General features: G+C 46.2%; 1 pseudogene; it reads right to left on the bottom strand.

Annotated features, from left to right (window-relative positions):
* Window positions 1–20,832, bottom strand: part of LOC129831594 (intraflagellar transport protein 80 homolog) — an 81,656-nt pseudogene extending 60,824 nt beyond the window's left edge.
* Window positions 20,833–21,194: the final 362 nt, after the last annotated feature.

Below are 21,194 nucleotides of genomic sequence, written 5' to 3'. Positions count from 1 at the left end.
CAAGTATTTTTACTTAAGTACTTTACACCACTGCAGACACACACATGAACGCACAAAAATTATGTCAAGACCATTACTTATTTGTGGACGCAAACAGATCCATCAAATTATGCCATTTGTGGAGGCAGTCAATAAATTTGTCAATGTCAAGAAGTCTATGTGGAACAAAGAGGGGAGAGAGAAACTCTGGGGACCAGCCAAAATCTTAAACCCCTGCTCCTACCCCCTACCTCACCCCTCCATCCCCCATTCTCCCCTCTCGCCCTGGCCTCTCCCCTGGTCCCCAGTAATAGCATAATGAACTTGGCAGCCCTGCTTGTTACGCCACTGAGCTTGGGCCATGTAAATAAGCGGTGAAAATTAAGTGAAACACCAATAAACAGTTGTCTTCAGCCCCCCCCCCCCCCCCCCCCCCACACACACACACACACACACGGAAGCATGCACACAAATGCAATAACACACACCAAATACATAAATACAACATCTCTCACAGCCGTGCACAACAAACTTTGGGAGAAATGTGGAGGCTGCTTTGTGTGCTTTCAGGGTCAAATTAATAATTTAGCTGAATGTAGAACCTTTTACTGACATTGATTTTAATAACATTTCTTAACAAACTCTATATACAGTACCTCACTCACTTTCTCTTTGCATCTCTGATCCTTATTTTTTATACCTCCTCACTTCTCTTTTAAAACATTTCACTCCTTAGAATTACCCACATCTTGCCTCCCATTACATCCTCTCTCTCTTTCCTTGTGTGTGGAGGTAGTGATTTAGTGGTGTGGAGAGTGATGACTGTCAGAGGGCCTGGCATGGCACTGTCTCAGGCTGTCATACATCTTACCCTACACCAGACCAGAGAGGGGGAGTGAGGGGAAGGGGTGAGGAGTTTGGAGAGAGGACAGAAGGGGGGGTAACCACCATCTTTTATGGAGACCAATTCTCCCAGCCCCACTCTCCAGCCAACTTCACAGGATATATTGGACAGATCCACACTTCTTTTCTCCATCAGCCGTTCCCCCTTTTATTTTTACTCTTTTTCACGCTCTCTCCATTCACTTTCCAACATGGCAAGCCTGAAGCCCAGCTCCAGAGAGGTGTAAAAGTAATACCATGTCAACAAGTGCCTCTCACTCTGACCGATATTACACACACACCTAATAGTCCAACACACAGACACAGACACACACACACACACACACACACACACACACACACAACGGAAGTGCAGTCAATCATCTGAAAAAAGACCGTGAAACACATACACTTTTCCACCAGCCGTGCCAACAAAAGTCCAAGCACAGCAAACCAACACCTGGTAATGACTGTCCCTCCATATCCTTACCTGAAGACACACTATTATAAAATAGAGAAAATAGGAGGCTGCTTTAACAGGGACATTATTTTTTATTTGATGCAGGTTGATGTAGCATTCCACTGTCCTGCAACGATCATTTAAGACCAGGACTTGAACCTGCCTGCAGTGCCAGCCTGTGTTATTACCATGCAAACTGGAGAGACATACATTTGATGGCTGTTTTAACTGGCTGAGAAGTAGAGGCTGTTAAAACCAGAATGTGCCCACTTGTTCAAAAACATTTCATAGGCAGCCTCACCCAGACGTGTTAAAAGGAGAAGTAAAAATTATTTAAAAGAAAACAGAGAAAATGTGTGAAGGAAGAGAGGCTTGACTTAAGTGGTAAGATAGACCCCAAAGTGCCCTTTTCACTGCTTAAACTCTCTACCTCTCTAAACTGGAGCTGGGGGCAGAGAGCGAGCGAGAGAGAAAGAGAACATGTAGAGAGTTTGGCTCATAAGGGGAGGAGAAAGGTGGAGAAAAGGGAGAATGAGTGGAGTGAGAGAAAGTCTCCACCTTTTTTCACAAATTGAGTTCATTTGATAGTTATCTTCATACTTTTGATCTAATGAACTGTCTTTAACTGCTATGACAAGATTGTTGTACCTGTAAACTGCATGGCAATAAAGCATATTTTACCTTTTTGAGAGAGAGCAAGAGAAGAAGGAGATCGAGGAGACAAAGTAGGAGCATGTGGAGTATGTCAGGCAGAGCGAGAGAAAGAGAGAGAGAGAGTGGAGGAGCCCAGCCCAGTTGCCTGGGGAGAAAACTGCTCTGCAGTTGCTGACTCAGGACTCTCTTTGTTTCACTGCGCTCTCTCTCCCTCGCCCGCTCTATCTCTCTCTCCCACTCTCTCCCTCTGGTGTGTAACCCCCCCACATCTGCTGTTTTTCCATGCAGCTCTCCTCTCTCTCTTTCTTTCCCCCTGTCCCACTCGTGCAGCCTGCCCTCTCACTTTTACAGTGACATTTTTGCCATCTGCATTCCGCTAACCATTCATCATCATGTGATGAAAACAGATAAAGCAGAAAATACTAATACATCTACAATAGTTTTCTCTGCCCTTTTCATGCTCCACTAAGAGCACTTCAGGACTCGAACCAGCGTTAAGTTTAGAGGCTTTTTATATTGCTCCAGCAGCAGGGAGAGTTTACAGGCCAGCATTTAGCAGCCAGGCAGGGCACACTGGAGTGGCACAGCCTGGAGAATAGAGACTGATACTTTATAGGGAGGGAGGGAGAAACACAGATGCCAGCCTTACAGGGTCTAAGCTGACAGGGCCTCACAGGGAACCTAAAGTCGCATACCTTCCCCAGAGAGAAAGATAAAACTGAGGGAATATGAGTGGTGGGATAAGTAGTGAGTTAGGAGAAAGACCGAAGCCAGGGCAAATGGATGAGAGAAAAGAGAGCGACCAAGGGGTGGGGATGAGGATTAAAAAAATGTGAATTGATAGCAGTCTTGTAGAAAAACTGAAAGAGAGAGATGCTGCCTATAAATAGGGCAAGGTGACCGGGAACAATAGTTTGGTTAAACCGTACAAATACAACCTACACAGATTGATCAAGATGGCGAAACACAAGTATGGGGACAAAGTGGAGGAGAAATTCAGCAGGTTGGATACAGGGCGTGTGTGGCAGAGGCTCCTAGTGATCACCGATTAAAAGAAGAAAGCCAGCCACATCGCAGTCACCAACGCCACCCTACCGGAGGAGCTAAACACCTTTTTCTCATGATTCGAGCAATATGACCCTGAGCTGTCGAAAGCCCCTGATGACAATGTGGGCTACACACTCGCAGTCTCTACTGAGGACGTATGAAAGTCATTCAAACGTGTTAACCCTCGCTAGGCTGCCGGGCCAGACGGCATCCCTAGCCATGCTCTCAGAGCATGTGCAGACCAGTTGGCTGTTGTGTTCTCTATCTAGCTCAGGCCGCTATACCACCTGCTTCAAGATGTCCACTCTCATCCCTGTGCCCAAGAAAGGGAAAGTAACTGAACTGAATGACAACCGACCAGTAGCACTCTCTTCCGTCATCATGAAGTGCTTTGAGAGGCTGATCAAAGACCATATCACCTCCCTCCCTGACACACTCGACCCTCTTCAATTTGCCTTCCGCCCTGACAGATCCACGGAAGACGCAATCACCATTGCACTGCACACTGTCCTTACTCACCTGGACAAAAGGAATGCGTACCGTTGAAGTCGGAGGTTTACATACACTTAGGTTGGAGATGTTTTTCAACCACTAAACAAATTTCTTGTTAACAAACTATAGTTTTGGCAAGTCGGGTAGGACATCTACTTTGTGCATGACAAGTCATTTTTCCAACAATTGTTTACAGACAGATTATTTCACTTATAATTCACTGTATCACAATTCCAGTGGGTCAGAAGTTTACATACACTAAGTTGACTGTGCCTTTAAACAGCTTGGAAAATTCCAGAAAATGATGTCATGGCTTTAGAAGCTTCTGATAGGCTAATTGACATAATTTGAGTCAATTGGAGGTGTACCTGTGGATGTATTTCAAGGCCTAACATCAAACGCAGTGCCTCTTTCTTTGACATAATGGGAAAATCAAAAGAAATCAGCCAAGACATCAGAATTTTTTTTGTAGAACTCCACAAGTCTGGTTCATCCTTGGGTGCAATTTCCAAATGCCTGAAGGTACCACGTTCATCTGTACAAACAATAGTATGCAAGTATAAACACCATGGGACCACGCAGCCGTCATACCGCTCAGGAAGGAGATGCCTTCTGTCTCCTAGAGATGAACGTACTTAAGTGCGAAAAGTGCAAATCAATCCCAGAACAACAGCAAAAGACCTTGTGAAGATGGTACAAAAGTATCTATATCCACAGTAAAACGAGTCCTATATCGATATAACCTGAAAGGCCGCTCAGCAAGGAAGAAGCCACTGCTCTAAAACCACCATAAAAAAGCCAGACTACAGTTGCAACTGCACATGGGGACAAAGATCGTACTTTTTGGAGAAATGTGCTCTGGTCTGACGAAACAAAAATAGAACTGTTTGGCCATAATGACCATCGTTATGTTTGGAGGAAAAAGGGGGATGCTTGCAAACCGAAGAACACCATCCCAACCGTGAAGCACGGGGGTGGCAGCATCATGTTGTGGGGGTGCTTTGCTGCAGGAGGGGCTGGTGCACTTCAAAAAATAGATGGCATCATGAGGAGGGAATATTATGTGTATATATTGAAGCAACATCTCAAGACATCAGTCAGGAAGTTCAAGCTTGGTCGCAAATGGGTCTTCCAAATGGACAATGACCCCAAGCATACTTCCAAAGTTGTGGCAAAATGGCTTATGGACAACAAAGTCAACGTATTCACAAAGCCATCACAAAGCCCTGACCTCAATCCTATAGACAATTTGTGGACAGAACTGAAAAAGTGTGTGCGAGCAAGGAGGCCTACAAACCTGGCACAGTTACACCAGCTCTGTCAGGAGGAATGGGCCAAAATTCACCCAACTTGTGGAAAGTTACCCAAGTTAAAGAATTTAAAGGCAATGCTACCAAATATTATATATGAAAAAAAATATTACCACTTTTTTTCTCCTCAATTTTGTGGTATCCAATTGGTAGTAGTTACAGTCTTGTCTCATCGCTGCAACTCCCGTACGGACTCGGGAGAGGCGAAGGTCGAGAGCCATGCATCCCCCGAAACACAACCCAACCTAGCCGCACTGCTTCTTGACACAACGCACATCCAACCCGGAAGCCAGCCGCACCAATGTGACGGAGGAAACCTGGCGACCTGGTCAGCGTGCACTGCGCCCGGCCCGTCACAGGAGTTGCTAGTGCGCGATGAGACAAGGATATCCCTGCTGGCCAAACCCTCCCTAAGCCGGACAACGCTGGGCCAATTGTGCGTCACCCCATGGACCTCCCGGTCGCGGCCGGCTGCGACAGAGCCTGGGCTCGAATCCAGAATCTCTGGTGGCACAGCTAGCACTGCTAGCACTGCCTTAGACCACTGCGCCACCCGGGAGGCTTACCAAATATTAATTGATTGTATGTAAACTTTTTTGAAGTGCACCAGCCCCTCCTGCAGCAAAGCACCCCCACAACATGATGCTGCCACCCCCGTGCTTCGGGGGTGGCAGCACGGGGGTGGCAGCATCATGTTGTGGGGGTGCTTTGCTGCAGGAGGGGCTGGTGCACTTCAAAAAATAGATGGCATCATGAGGAGGGAATATTATGTGTATATATTGAAGCAACATCTCAAGACATCAGTCAGGAAGTTCAAGCTTGGTCGCAAATGGGTCTTCCAAATGGACAATGACCCCAAGCATACTTCCAAAGTTGTGGCAAAATGGCTTATGGACAACAAAGTCAACGTATTCACAAAGCCATCACAAAGCCCTGACCTCAATCCTATAGACAATTTGTGGACAGAACTGAAAAAGTGTGTGCGAGCAAGGAGGCCTACAAACCTGGCACAGTTACACCAGCTCTGTCAGGAGGAATGGGCCAAAATTCACCCAACTTGTGGAAAGTTACCCAAGTTAAAGAATTTAAAGGCAATGCTACCAAATATTATATATGAAAAAAAATATTACCACTTTTTTTCTCCTCAATTTTGTGGTATCCAATTGGTAGTAGTTACAGTCTTGTCTCATCGCTGCAACTCCCGTACGGACTCGGGAGAGGCGAAGGTCGAGAGCCATGCATCCCCCGAAACACAACCCAACCTAGCCGCACTGCTTCTTGACACAACGCACATCCAACCCGGAAGCCAGCCGCACCAATGTGACGGAGGAAACCTGGCGACCTGGTCAGTGTGCACTGCGCCCGGCCCGTCACAGGAGTTGCTAGTGCGCGATGAGACAAGGATATCCCTGCTGGCCAAACCCTCCCTAAGCCGGACAACGCTGGGCCAATTGTGCGTCACCCCATGGACCTCCCGGTCGCGGCCGGCTGCGACAGAGCCTGGGCTCGAACCCAGAATCTCTGGTGGCACAGCTAGCACTGCTAGCACTGCGCCACCCGGGAGGCTTACCAAATAGTAATTGATTGTATGTAAACTTCTGACTCACTGGGAATGTGATGGAAGAAATATAAGCTGAAATAAAGCATTCTCTCTACTATTATTCTGACATTTTACATTCTTAAAATAAAGTGGTGATCCTAACTAAAACAGGGAATTTTTACTTGGATTAAATGTCAGGAATTGTGAAAAACTGAGTTTAAATGTATTTGGCTAAGGTGTATGTAAACTTCCAACTTCAACTGTATGTGAGGATGCTGTTCATCGACTACAGCTTGGCCTTCAATACCATAGCGCCCTATAAGCGCATTACAAATCTCATGGCCCTGGATCTGAACTCCTCTGGATGCAACTAGGCCCTGGATCTGAACTCCTCCCGATGCAACTAGAACTCCTCCCGATGCAACTCCCGATGCAACTAGACTTCCTGGCGGGCCGCCCCCCAGGTGGTGAAGGTAGGCAACATTACCTCCTCGACACTGATTCTCAACATGGGGGTCCCACAAGGGTGCGTCTTCAGTCCCCTCCTATATTCCCTGTATACCCACGACTGAGTGGCTTCACACAGTTCCAACTTCATCATCAAGTTTGCTGACGACACAATAGTAGTAGGCCTGATTACCAATAACAGGGAGGAGATAGGCACTCTGATGGCATGGTGCCAGGTAAACAACCTCTCCCTCAACATTAGCAAAACAAAAAGAGCTGATTGTGGACTTCAGGAGGAACCAGGTTGGACATCCTCATCGACAGCGCCACCGTGGAGACGGCCAAATTCCCCGGCGTACATATCTCAGAGAAGCTGAAATGCTCTAACCACATGGACACCGTGGTGAAGAAGGCATGACAGCGAATCTTCAACCTCAGGATGCTGAAGAAATTCGGCCTGTCCCCAAGGGCCCTCACAGTGTTCTACAGGAGCACCATCGAGAGCATACTGTCGGGGTGACTCACAGCCTGGTACGGAAACTTCACCACCGCAGACCGCAAGGCACTTCAGAGGGTGATACGTGCAGCCAAAAGCACCATTGGGTGAACATTGCCTGCCCTACAGGACACCTACAACACCTGGTGTCGCAGGAAGGCCAATAAGGTCATCAGGGACCCAAGCCACGCCCTGTCCTCAATAGTTTCTACCCCCAGACCATCAGGCTGCTGAATATCCACCACTAGTCAGCTACCTGCTCCCCCCTGCTACACCCCCTATTGACATTTCCCCCCCACACCCCATCAATGGTCACTTACCTTAAATGCTGCTCTCCCTATGCATACCCCCACCCCCCCCAACTGACTTTTACTCTGCCCCCACCCCAACGACACTCATCACTGTTGCAGTTGTTAATATGTACTGTATATTCTAGATTTGATTATAATAATTGGTATTGTTTTTATTTCACTTGGTCCCCACACACTCTCAATGGTCATGCTGTTCCCCCTATGGTCACCCCTCCCCCACCCACTAAACACTCTTTTCACCCTAATGGACATTTATTTTTTTCATCAATGCTACAGTTATGATGTATATAGTGTTATTTATATTTGTTTTTTATTTATTTATTACCATTTTCATTATTTTATTTAACTTAATCCTGCATGTTGGAGCTCGGCGACTAAAATATTCACTGTACCCTGCAATCACACCTGCAACCCTGTACATGTGACTATTAAACACTGTGACACTGAGGAGAGGAATGAGACTAGACTGACCCTGACCTCATAGGATTCTCCACATCACACCATGTTACACTAAAACCCCTCCTACAACGTTTCCAAACGCTATCAGAACCCTTTGTATGGAGTGTTTTCTGTGTAGTTATGTGAGACAACACACTGAAATCTTATCAGGCAGAAAAATCACAGCTGGAGACATTAAATCAATAAATCGTTGATCACATTGATTTGGGACCTTTTGCGTGTCGCACAAAATATAAATCTGCATTACACCAGATACCAGTGGTTTTACCCCCTCCTCTTCGGAACAACACTGCAACCGTGTTACATTTGACGACTTATCTCCTATGGCTGTGTGAGTGGGGCAGGCAGATGTTATGGCTGTGTGAGTGGGGCAGGCAGATGTTATGGCTGTGTGAGTGGGGCAGGCAGATGTTATGGCTGTGTGAGTGGGGCAGTCAGATGTTATGGGTGTGTGAGTGGGGCAGTCAGATGTTATGGGTGTGTGAGTGGGGCAGGCAGATGTCATGGCTGTGTGTGGGGCAGTCAGATGTTATGGGTGTGTGAGTGGGGCAGGCAGATGTCATGGCTGTGTGAGTGGGGCAGGCAGATGTTATGGCTGTGTGAGTGGGGCAGGCAGATGTTATGGCTGTGTGAGTGGGGCAGGCAGATGTTATGGCTGTGTGAGTGGGGCAGGCAGATGTTATGGCTGTGTGAGTGGGGCAGGCAGATGTTATGGCTGTGTGAGTGGGGCAGGCAGATGTTATGGCTGTGTGAGTGGGGCAGGCAGATGTTAAGGCTGTGTGAGTGGGGCAGGCAGATGTTATGGGTGTGTGAGTGGGCAGGCAGATGTTATGGCTGTGTGAGTGGGGCAGGCAGATGTTATGGGTGTGGAGAGGGAGCCTCAGACTTTCCTTTTTCCAGTGTGTGTGTGCGTTGTGTGTGTGTCAGGTGGTAGGAAACAGATTTAGGATACATTCTGACTTCATGTCATTACATGTAACAGCGCTATTTCAGATGAGGTCAAATAGATGGGCAAATAGCAGCTTTAAGAAGACATCAGCTGCTCCTGATTAAGTATAGGCTTTCTATAGCAGGCCAGCCATTGGTTTTGGCTAATTAGTGGAGTGAAGTGTTCCTGGTTGCTGGACTGGGCCAGAGCTGGGCCACGTTTTCAGTCGACCACATCGCGGGAACAGCAGGTATTAATAGCCCAACGATTGTTCTGGCCATTTCAATTAAGGCCTGAAACAAGACCCAACATGGGACAGAACACGGAGTTTGATGTGTGTGTGTTCGGTTTTTTAGTAAGCTCGAGTGGGGGTTTCTGGATGGATGGTTTGGAAGAGTCTACCGTCTACCGTCTTACCGTCATGTCATAGCATCCACAGGAACGTCATCATCAGTCTGTATTTGCTATTCTGACAAATTAGTCGAACACACACACATACAAGCACAGTCACACATACTAGCACAGTCACACACACAGTCACACACACACACACTAATAGGGTCTATGATAGTGTCTGTGTACCGATCTGCAGATGAGAAGGAAAGACAGAGAAAAAGAAGAGAGAAGTGAGGGAGAAAGGGGGAGAGAGAGGGGAGAAAGGGGGAGAGAGAGGGGAGAAAGGGGGAGAGAGAGGGGAGAAAGGGGGAGAGAGAGGGGAGAAAGGGGGAGAGAGAGGGAAGGCAAAAGAAAGAGAGAGGGGGAGGGAAGGAGAGGGCACAATGAGTCACACTTGTTAGTGAGTGTCACAGTGTCAGGGATCGTGACAGAGTCCAGACGCTAGACACCAGCTGCAGTGCCTTGTAAATAGACTGCTGTCTCGCAGGCACATTGGAGTGCATGTACGGATGCACGCACACACGCATGCACGCAAGCACACACACACACATATCCACAGACAGACTCACTTCTTGTGCTCAAATCCAGTTAAAGTGCCAGAATCCAACGTCAGCCATGCCTAAAGAGGAGAGGGGGTGGGGACTTACAAGATCCTTATTCAAGCCAATAGAACACCATATTTCCAAATAATCAACAATCCATAAAAAAAGCCCATGAGAAAAAATGATCAAGTTCAGCCCAGGGCTGACATTGAGACTAGCCCCAACACGTGTGTCCGTATCGGTTCATCTGTGTGGCTCAGTATCTGTGCGTGTAGTGCGCGCGTGTTTGTAATGGGGTATTCCCCCTTATCCCAGCCCTGTGATAATGAGGGGGGTAATGTGCTTCATCTGTCCCGGGGGGGGGGGGGGGGGGGGGGGGGTCTTGCTGGAGGTTAGGGGTTAAACGAGCTGGGCCGTTCCTGCTGAGGCAGCGCTCTGTAAAGTGCAAGGTTTCATTGTACCAGATACAGAATGAAACTCCTGCACATTAGTCACGGTAGTAACAGCAAAGATTCCTCACTGTGCTTAACTCCTTCTGCACCGCAGCCCAACTACAGCCAGATACAGGCAAGGATGCAACAGTTACCATGCATGTACTGTAACTCAACATACACACCAAATGTGCATGAGACTGAAAGCAAGGCCCGCTGGGCCGATGGAACACGGGATCAGATTAATCAGCTTATCAAGGAGGAGTCACGAAGTGACTTCTGAGTGGCCTTTTCTCTTTGTTTCTCTTCTTCCTCAGTCTTCTTCTCCATGGTGTTGAGCAACCCTCCCACGGCGGGCCAGGGCCGGGCTACAGTATACACTACACTCTCTCTCTCTGTGGCCTGGGAGGAGCTGAGGAGGTGCTGAAGGTAAACAGACCCTTACCCCAGTTAGTTAGAGTTACTGTACGCATCATCATCATCAGAGAGCGAGAGAGAGAGAGAGCCTCAGTCAACCCCACCACAAGACACAGAGTGGCGCAATGACAGACAGACTAGCAACGTCAACAAACTTATTACACAGAGACACAATTGTCATTGTGAAGAAAGGTGATTTAGGTTCCTTATTCGACACAATTACACCCACTCACAGAGTTTCTGTGGTCTCAGTAGTCCAAATAATCTTCTTGGATTTGTGTACTCAAAAAAACAAGCAATATTTACAGTGTGAAACGAAGATAGTGCTTATTACTGTACTCTTGCTGCAATCTTGTTTCTGACTCGTAATCCCCAAAAGCTAGCAACAGGCTTGGACTGGATAGCGTCCTACTGAGGGTTCAACTCAGAAGACCAAGATGGCTTCTGTCCTCTTCACATCTACTTTCCTTCATCCACACTGATCTGTAACAACTAGACAAGTGAAAGAGAATACCCTTGAATACACACACAAACTCAAACACATAGTGTTTACACGCACGCACACACACACACACACACACACACACACACACACACACACACACACACACACACACACACACACACACACACACACACACACACACACACACACACACACACACACACACACACACACACACACAAACTCTTTCATAACCTCGGTGTTGTGTAGACATCTGCGTTGGCTCAGAGTCTCTCTCCAGACCATTTGTTCGGTGCAAAAAAAAAAACGCAATTTGATCCTAATTAGATCAAAATGTACACTGTAGCATGAAATACGTGGTGATCAGTACAGAGGACCAGAGCCCTGTGCTGTTTGTTTTCATTAGGCCACGTCTCATAGAACAATACACTGACATTTCTATTCTAACTAAACAATAAACCCAGCTGAGACTCCACATGTTGTTTCTGGCCATACGCTGAAGAATAACAAAACAACAATTACAAACTGGACGATTTGAGCCCTGAATACTGATTGGCTGACAGCCATGGTATATTAGACCGTATAACAAAACATGTAATATTACTGCTCTAATTAGGTTGGTAACCAGTTTTTAAGAGCAATAAGGAACATCGGGGGTTTGTGATATATGGTCAATATACCACGGCTAATATACCTCTGCGTTGCGTCGTGCCTAAGAACAGCCCTTAGCCATGGTATATTGGCCATATACCACACCCCCTCGGGCCACTCTCATTACAAGTCCACTTACTATCAACAGCACTATCAGCACCAGGTATTAATACGAACATGTGACAGGGACTAGTGAGGAAGGTATACAGAGAGACTCACACCATGCATTCACCATCTATTTCCACACACTAGGGAAGAGACGGAGGACCTCTTACAGAACCTGGTTTGTCACACTGAAAAGCACAAACAGTGACAGTACCTAGAGGTGTGTGAGGGATTGGCAGAGGACAGGGGGGTGGGGTGTGAGGGGAGCCCTTACCCCGGGCTTGTCACAGAGATGCAGGCTGTTGAAGGAGTCCACTGTGAACACCTCCCCATCCGGAGACCAGGACATGGAGGTCACAGGGTAGTCATGTGACGAGGACGTGTAGAGCAGACGACCATAGCTGTCCCACACCTGAGAGAGAGAAGGAGGGAGATGACGGAATGAGGGGGAGCGAGCGGGAGAGGGGTGGGAGAAGGAACAGGGTCAATTACACAGTGTTGCGACTGTGTGATGCACACGGTATAACATAGATAATCATTTTTGGATCACGGGACACACTTGACCTTGTATTTACAGTCCTCTCCACTTGACAGTATCAGGTCATTCCCAGAGTTCCAGTCCACCTTCAGAATGATCCCATCATGGGACTCCCACTGGGGAGAGGAAGGGAGGGAGGGAGCGAGGAACAAGGGAGAGAGCAGAAAGAGAGCAGATGTTTATGCAAGAGCAGGGATATTCTCCCAAACACAACCAATACAATCAGGATCGCACCTCAGTTAACCAATCCCAGGCTGTGTCCCACACCTGAGAGACAGAGGGAAGGAAAGAGAGAGAGAGAGGAGAAGGGGGGGGGGGGGGGGGGAGATGGGGAGAAGGGGAGAGTGGTTGAATGAGAGAGGGGGGCCCAAGTCCATATCAATATACTACCCGCTGGGCTGCAGGCTAATATGACTCTGAGTTTTTTTGTTGTCAAGGACAAGCAGGAGAAGACTGCAGGGAGAGTTCACACACAGGAGACATGATAAAGCAAATACAGGGGAGTTGTTATCAGAAAGAGCATAGAGGACAAGAAGAGAGAGAGCTAGAGCTGAAGGTCGAGCGAGGTGCTCTCTCTGACAGCCTCCCAGTCTGCTCTGTGTTAATGTAATAGTGTGGACTTGGCTCTAATTGGAAACAGGGCAGAGCCTTCACAGGTCGCCACGGGGACGAGATCACACACACGACCCCGTCAGAGACCCCATTACATCTCTGTTATACACACGCACTAACTAACTCACACACCCCAGCGTTCGCCAAGTGACTTACTGACACATCCTGATGTGCTGCTTATTGTTATGCATACTGAATGGGACTGGGAAAAATCTTCAGAATAGTTTCCCCTTCAAAAAAGTCAGGAAAATGCTCATGAGATGTATCGACCAACAGATAACCAGAGGCACGTGCCATAAAAGGAGGACAAGAGGAGTCAACTCAGTCATTATCTCCTTTCTCCTCTTGCCATGTGAAGGTTATCACCACAACTCCTGATCCCCCCCCCCCCCCAAACCCCTCTCCCTCCCACGGGTCTGTCTCTCCCAGAGGGAGCAGGGGGATGAGGTGAGGGGGTTATAGGAGTTGGGGGATGGGGGGGATTGCAGGGGTCACAGAGTTGTGCAGGGGGCTTCTCCATACACAGCCAGCTGTTGCTCTGCTCAGGGGGAGGGGGGAGTGAAGGGGTGGTGAGGTGAAGGGGGGGAACACTAAACCCTCTGGTGTTTACTCAGGGTCCCAGGCACAATTCAGTGCCAAAAAGAACAATAAACAAATGCACATGAACAAGGAAAATACTCACTGTAGTGCGAGGTCTTCAATCCCCACACACACACACAGTACCTGTAGGACCTTGGCACTGGGTTGCAGGGGCCTAATTATCAGCAGTCTGCCTGATGTGTACAGGATCCTATCAGAGTACGGGCTCCAGGCCACCGAGTATACAGGAGACCCTGAGAGAGAGAGAGGCGCGCGCGCGCGCACACACACACACACACACACACACACACACACACACACACACACACACACACACACACACACACACACACACACACACACACACACACACACACACACACACACACACACACACACACACACACACACACACCAGGAGAGGTGAGGAATCACACTGCTGAACAATGTTCATGTGATTAAACAATAACTTTTATAATAGTATTTTCATAACACAACCATAAAAAATTATGAAAATTATGAAAACTGAAACTTGTTTAAGGCCATTTCACAGTTGCATCTCCTCCTCAAACAGCGTTACATATAATAAAGTCATTCTGTCAGTAGAAGATCCACTAGTTAGTTGACTCTGGTTTCATCAGAGCATTGACTAGCTATCACATAGTGTTTGCCTCGAAGGCAGTCCTTATCAAATAGGGATAAGTGCTTGGTATGCCTTACAAACACAGAGACGGAGACACTGCAGTAGCTGGAGGAGATTGCATTTCTAATTTCTACACCACAGCAGTGTCATATTTACTCTGAGTGTTCACTTCGTACAGCCTGTAGGAATGGGATTTAGCATGCAAAGCTTGCTTCAATCCTGCAGACCTGGCTGTGTGTCACAGCAAGACAGCTGAGCGTTAAGAGAAACCTGCCTAAACCATGTGGTGTGTGTGTGTGTCTGTGTGTGTGTGTGTGTGTGTGTGTGGCAGGCTGACATTTAACCCTGCTCCAGGTGCTTGCGGTTTCTCACAAATGCCAAGAGGTCACATGATTGCGGGCTGACAATGAGAGACGGCTGAGACGAGTTCTCTCTGCCCCCCCTCCTCCCCCTATCCACCCCCTCCTCTCCACCCTCTCTCTTTCTCCCCCTCTCCCACACAAATGGGACGCGGTTACATCATCGCACTCAAGACTCACAACAACGGCCCCCAGCTGTACCTGTGTCTCCTGCAGTGTGTGTATGTGTCTGTGTGTATGTATGTGTGTCTGCATAAGGGGGAGCAGCACCTGCACAGATGCATCTGCAGTGTGGATGAGGTGTCTACACCTGTTAGGTGACACCACCAGTTCCTCCATGCGCTCTACAAATCTGTACGTGCAACAGCGGCTGTGCAGCTCACTCCCTCTCAAGCCTGTCCAGTCAATGCCATGGTTCACAACAACAGCACAGACGGACACATTAAACAGAGGACTGAGGGAGAAATAGAGCCCGTTCATTTGGCAGAATGCATCCACATCAACGCCGAAATGTTGAGAACACTGAAGATATTTCAAATGGCACAATGAATCAATTAATAAGAGACCCATCTGTATGTGAGTACTGGATAGAGAGATTTATCATTAAGAGTCTTTTTTATAGATTTTAATAAAACTCCACTCCAATAAACCTTTAAAACTTTATGATGCTTTTAATAAAAATGGAACTGGAAGATTGGCTGCATTTTCAAATGTATCCAGCAGCATTATACCCTAATAGTCCAACACACACACACACACACACACTTCTCTCTCTCTGCCAGATTGTCATCTTAAATCATCTGGCTGGACTAAATCACTGTTAACACTAAGGCCATCTTTCAGATCATCGCACCGGCATAGTTTACAGCAGTTTCAAATACACAGACACACACTGTACGCACAAACACAAATCCCGACTGTGGAAGTAAATGTGAAAGTCAAAAAATTGTAAGAACATGAGGCATGTCCTGTAGTGCTTCAAACTGTATGAGTCTATCGATATGTACGGTGACGACATTATCTAGGTTACTATATAACCTCTGTTCCCAGAGCTGTCTAATGGCAGCACATCATGCTCCACTTGGAGTCAACCAAAAGCTCAGTTTAAGCAGAGAAACTTTCGTGTCATGGCACAAAGGGAAGGGCTCCCTGAATACACATGAACAGTATTGTCCCCCTCTGTGACAAGTCTTTTCCCTTTTCATCTCTCTCTCTCTCTCTCTCTCTCTCTCTCTCTCTCTCTCTCTCTCTCTCTCTCTCTCTCTCACTCTCTCTCTCTCTCTCTCTCCTCTCTCTCTCTCCTCTCTCTCATCTCTCTCTCTCTCTCTCTCTCTCTCTCTCTCCTCTCTCTCTCTCTCTCTCTCTCTCTCTCTCTCTCTCTCTCTCTCTCTCTCTCTCTCTCTCTCTCTCTCTCTCTCTCTCTCTCTCTCTCTCTCTCTCTCTCCTCTCTCTCTCTCTCTCTCTCTCTCTCTCTCTCTCTCTCTCTCTCTCTCTCTCTCTCTCTCTTATATCCTCTCTCATATATCCAGTCTCATATATCCAGTCTCATATATCCAGTCTCATATATCCAGTCTCATATATCCAGTCTCATATATCCAGTCTCATATATCCAGTAGGGTGCCTTCAAAAGCAGAAGATGCCTTAATGAACACTGCGGTCTGTGTGTGAGAATATAATTGGAGGCTGTGTGTTGCCTTATGTTTACAAAATGTCCACCAGTGCAGTCTCTCTCTGTAACTCACGTGGCTGTGTTCATGGGTTTGACCTCATTACAACTGTCCAAGGCCCGGCCCAAGCCACAGCAGCAGCAGGTCCTCTGACTGGGCACACCAGAGTGTGAGAGAACTACCGACGGCTTGAGAAAGTACCAGGGTGACACACTCAGCCCCTATGATTAATACCGTACATCCTCATTCACACATGGATAGTGAAATAACATCCTAGTTCCAAATTGAGGTTTCAAAATTAGTTCAGTGATTAATTCAATAAGTACAGTGATTAATTCAGTGAAAGCCAATATCAATATACATGTTGTGTGTAAAAGCACATTCAGTACATGGACTGGTTCTGTTAGAGAGTAACAGTACAGACAGGGACATGGCTGATCTGAGTTCAGCAATGGTACAGTACATGACCTGACATGTTAGTGCTAACCACACAGCACCAACAGGCGTCCACATGCTTCCCATCCAAAAGAGTTTGTGCATATATTATGATGACATTTTGGGACGTTTAAGTTCGATTTGGTCTTCAGCAAGGGTTTTTTCGACTGTTCGTGCACACAACATTTTTTCCTTGAGGCATGCCGAAGTCAGTAGACGAAGTCTATGCCTCGTTGATTTGTCAACAGTAGGGATTCTTCAATTAAGTATTTGTTGTCATTCGTTTTCATGCACATTTTTTCATTTGAGAAATACTGCACCAAACATCTTAGTTAGATGTAAAATTGCGCGACTAAAATGTCCTTGGAATATACGTCAAAATAATTACAGATTTCTTGAGTTGTCGTGGGAGTAATTCTGACTATTTTGAGGAAGCGTATACTGGCTATGGCATATGAAGAAAGACAAACAGAACTATTGCCGCAAAGGTCTTTTAAGGGAGTATGCGAGCACAGTTGTTCAGTTCGGCTAGGCGCCAGCCGAACCATGCTGACAACACTGGGCTGGAAGATTAGCATACACACACACACTCACATACACCTCTTCACACAGAGAGAGTGCAATGCTGGCTCTACACTGTGGAGCAACTGCACCACAAAAACTACAGGGCCCCATTCTGACAAAACAGGAAATTGTTAAAAGGGACAATATTGGTGACTGCATTTGTTTCAAAACAAAGTGTGGCTATGCACTACGAGTCTGCTGCACTCCAAATTTGTTTTGAAATACAGTCATTTCTGAGCTGAGTGTTTGAAAGGATAGTTTGAAACTTTTTTTCCTAGTAATCTTACCTGGCCAAGGTGGACCTCAGCATGCCACTCTTAGACCAGATCTTGACGTGCCCATCCTCCCCAGCTGAGGAAACAACATCAACAATCTGAGTTACAACCTGCGGCATTTATAACAAACTTGTTACTGAGCAGCGTATTACATTTGAGTGTTCTTGTTGTGTGTGTTGTGTGTGTTTATTACCCTGTGTATCCCTCACCTGTGATGAGAGCGGTCCCGTCGTAGTTCCATCTCCCGGCTAATACAGCTCCTTTGTGGGCCTCCTCTTCTCAATACGGCCCATCTTACAGGCCAGGTGGAACTTACCTACAGACGGACAACGGAACCGACAGGTAGAAGACATTAGATGTGAAGGAAATATACTGTCTAAACTGTCTCTCCATTTCTAAATCTCACTTAAGGGGCAACAAACAGTCAAAAGGCACGATAAAAGCATACGGCATGATGTGAGGAGAGTTAATAAATACAAAAGACCAAGAATATAGGCACTCTGCCTCACACATGAACAAACAAACTGAGATAAACATACAGAATTGTAACCCATGGAGTCAGGTTCCAATACATAATGCTTTTTCTCCACTGTCCTGGTTGGTAGCTACCTCCCGAAGACACGTTTCTTACACAAAACGGAAGAATGAAAGCAAAGTCTCTCTGCTGCTTAAATTAAACAGTTTCCTATCTGCTAGAGACGGGGAGCGATCAGGCATGGAGACAGTTATCAAAGACACTAGCCTACCATATACTTTGTGGCGGTGCGTATTAAAAAATACAGAGAGTTCTATGTAATTTCTGGTTGCCTAAAACTGCAAATCAGCATGATGCTGCTCTCTCCCGTTTCTATATTTGGATGTCCTAACAAATGTGAATGTCGCCGACGCAGAAAAACAGGTAGTGTGTATACGACCATGCTGTATTAAAAGGACGCTTAGAATTAAAATAGCCTTTTAAAAATGTCAATTCTATTAAAGACCCGACTGTTAAACACCACATTCAAACTGCTACCAGCATTTGCTCTATGTCTGTCAGGACTATGAACCAAAACCATTTTTGACATATCGCCTCAGACAGAGGCCCACGCACCAAATGAGGTTGGAGAAAGCCACAAAAGTTACTATAGATTTTCCCCACCCACCAAAGCTATACATCTGTGGTTTCTATTTAACCATTTCATAGCAATGTGAAGTTTCACTGACATTAAAAACAGAAAAATATGCCGTTACAAGCTGCAGTGGACTATTTTGCAATCCACCCCAACATTTTGAGGTTGCTGTGCATTAGGATATAGGACTAGTACACTAAAAACATATACACTGCCTCTCCATAGAGTAGACCAATGACTTGCTCTAAAAAGTAGTCGATTGTGACAATATTACCTATATGATGACTATAATCATTCTGTACTAGAAAGACAGATGCAAACATTTTCATGACTACATGGTCTGCCAGGGAAAATTGTTGCTTCAGTTTGTGGGTGTGTTTATGCAACCCTACACTGCCATTAACATTGTGACCACACGTCGCCTGCCATCTCCGCACATCTCCACTCTGTCTGTTTAGAGCTGATATAGACAGAGCCCTCTGCTATGAATCAGGTTTGAGGACTAAGCGAGGTAACTTTTGTCATCTCTGAGTTCAGCTTGGGATAACCGGAACCACGAAGGTGGCTAACCATTTAGCCAGGTACATTTCTATGACAATGAATCCTTCAGAACTAACCTGATCCGGGCAGGCTAACTCAGGGCTAACTCCATTTATCCTGAATGAAGTGTCTGAGCCATGAGTTGAGGCCCATAAATCAGATACCATCCCTCTCGCAAAGATTGTGTCATCATCCTCTTCATCTGAGGAAGACGGCAGATCAAATATTTTGTTCACATTTTTTTTGCGTGTAAAAAAACAGTAATGTTAAAATATATATTGCATTACATATTTAGTAGACAGCATTTGCTTTCCAAACTGTACGTTTTTCACGTGATTGAAAGAAGGCAAACCGACAGCCGCAACCAACCATAGACATACAGTATAATCCATAGATGGCAGTTCCCATTCAAGTCAAGACAGGAAGCCATTGTTAGTGTACCCATGAGTTTAACAGTCAAATTGCCAGGGTTAGAGACTCCCAAACCCTTGTATGGATTATAAATACAGTGCCTTCAGAAAGTATTCAGACCCCTTTACTTTTTCCACATTTTGTTACGTTACAGCCTTATTCTGAAATTGATTAAATAAAACTATTTCCTCATCAATCTATTATACACACTACCCAATAATGAAAAAGCGAAAACACGTTTTTAGAAATTTTTGCAAATTTATTAAAAACAAAAACCAGAAATACCTTACATACATAAGTATTCAGACCCTTTGCTATGAGACTTGAAACTGAGCTCAGGTGCATCCTGTTTCCAGTGATCATCCTTGAGATGTTTCTACAACTTAATTTAGTCCACCTGTGGTAAATTCAATTGATTGGATATGATTTGGAAAGGCACACATCTGTCTATATAAGGTCCCACAGTTGACAGTGCATGTCAGAGCAAAAACCGAGCAATGAGGTTGAAGGAATTGTCCGTAGCGCTCCGAGACAGGATTGTGTCGAGGCACAGATCTGGGGACTCTTCCTAGAGCTGGCCGCCACGCCAAACTGAGAAATCGGGGGAGAAGGGCCTTGTCAGTGAGGTGACCAAGAAGCCGATGGTCACTCTGACAGAGCTCTAGAGTTCCTCTGTGGAGATGGGAGAACCTTCCAGAAGGTCAACCATCTCTGCAGCACTCCACCAATCAGGACTTTATGATTGAGTGGCCAGACAGAACCACAGCCAAGACAATGCAGGAGTGGCTTCGGTACAAGTCTCTGAATGTCCTTGAGTGGCCCAGCCAGAGCCTGGACTTGAACCCGATTGAACATCTCTAGAGAGACCTGAAAATAGCTGTGCAGCAACGCTCCCCATCCAACCTGACAGAGCTTGAGAGGATATGCAGAGAAGAATGGGAGAAACTCCCTGAATACAGGTGTGCCAAGCTTATAGCATCATACCCAATAAGACTCAAGGCTGTAATCGCTGCCAAAGGTGCTTCAACAAAGTACTGAGTAAAGGGCCTGAATACTTATGTACAGTCGTGGCCAAAAGTTTTGAGAATGACACAAATATTAATTTTCACAAAGTTTGTTGCTTCAGTGTCTTTAGATATTTTTGTCAGTTATTACTATGGAATACTGAAGTATAATTACAAGCATTTCATAAGTGTCAATGGCTTTTATTGAAAATTACATGAAGTTGATGCAAAGAGTCAATATTTGCAGTGTTGACCCTTCTTTTCAAGACATCTGCAATCCGCCCTGGCATGCTGTCAATTAACTTCTGGGCCACATCCTGACTGATGGCAGCCCATTCTTGCATAATCCATGCTTGGAGTTAGTCAGAATTTGTGGGTTTTTGTTTGTCCATTTGTCCATCCTCTTGAGGATTGACCACAAGTTCTCAATTGGATTAAGGTCTGG

Source organism: Salvelinus fontinalis, chromosome 33 (genome assembly GCF_029448725.1).
Source record: "Salvelinus fontinalis isolate EN_2023a chromosome 33, ASM2944872v1, whole genome shotgun sequence".
NCBI lineage: Eukaryota > Metazoa > Chordata > Actinopteri > Salmoniformes > Salmonidae > Salvelinus > Salvelinus fontinalis.
The sequence above is the reverse complement of the archived record's forward strand: the minus strand, read 5'-3'. Positions and strand labels throughout refer to the sequence as shown.